At 37.9% G+C, this 882-nt stretch overlaps 1 pseudogene; it reads right to left on the minus strand.

Moving 5' to 3' along the window:
* Window positions 1–389: 389 nt before the first annotated feature.
* On the minus strand, window positions 390–882 carry LOC143672887 (BCL2/adenovirus E1B 19 kDa protein-interacting protein 3-like pseudogene; annotated as a pseudogene).

Consider the following 882-nt stretch of genomic DNA (forward strand, 5'->3'; position numbering starts at 1 on the left):
ACCATGAGTGATGCATGTTTATGTCTGGTGTTACTAAATGGAAGGAAAATCATTGTTGCCAAAATTATTATCTTCTGGTGACATTTGTGGGAGAGAAGCACTTGCAAATTTCTAAATTTGCATTAAATTCTGATAGGATAATCTAAAGTGTCTTACAGGCCCAAAAAGGGAATGAGGTTAGTAAAATGCCTCAACAGAGTTTGAATAAAATACTTAATTTTGAGAGTTACTATACATCAGCTATCCAAAAATTTGGCAGTAGATTGTGTCATGCTTACAATGGTCACAAGTTAAAATAAGCTAATTTGACAATAACATCACCTCACAGGTCAAATGCATTTCCAGGGACTTCTCCTCACTCAGTAGGTGCTGATGAAAAGTGTTTTCAGTCATTTTCTAATATAGATGCCTAGACCCAAAGCCAAGACATGAGAAGTAAAAAGAGATGGAATGAACACTTTAAGAAATTCTGCAGAGAAATGACCTTTATTCTTCATGGCTCCACTTTTTCTCATGCTTAAGGAAGCAGAACATGTAGGGTACCTGAAGTGGAACTCCTTAGGTGGAATGTTTTCAGGTCTCCTGAATCAGCCAGATACCCAGTCTATACTTTTCTTCAAGTCCTCAACTTCTTTCTTTCCTTCTCCAACTTCTTTTCACTGAATTTCCACATCAAACATAATCTGTCCATCTTCTTGTGGGGAAGGGCTCTCACAATAAGAACTGACCATTGAACTATTGTGTCCTGATTCACGTTGTGCATACAAAAGAATCTTCTCCATGTTTCCATTGTGGATAGGATGATGAGGGTTCATGTTCAAGCCCCCCATTTTTCCCATTTCCATTATCATTATCATTGTTGCTGTTCATCGGAAGCTCCAC

Source organism: Tamandua tetradactyla (genome assembly GCF_023851605.1).
Source record: "Tamandua tetradactyla isolate mTamTet1 chromosome 22 unlocalized genomic scaffold, mTamTet1.pri SUPER_22_unloc_1, whole genome shotgun sequence".
Taxonomy (NCBI): Eukaryota; Metazoa; Chordata; class Mammalia; order Pilosa; family Myrmecophagidae; genus Tamandua; species Tamandua tetradactyla.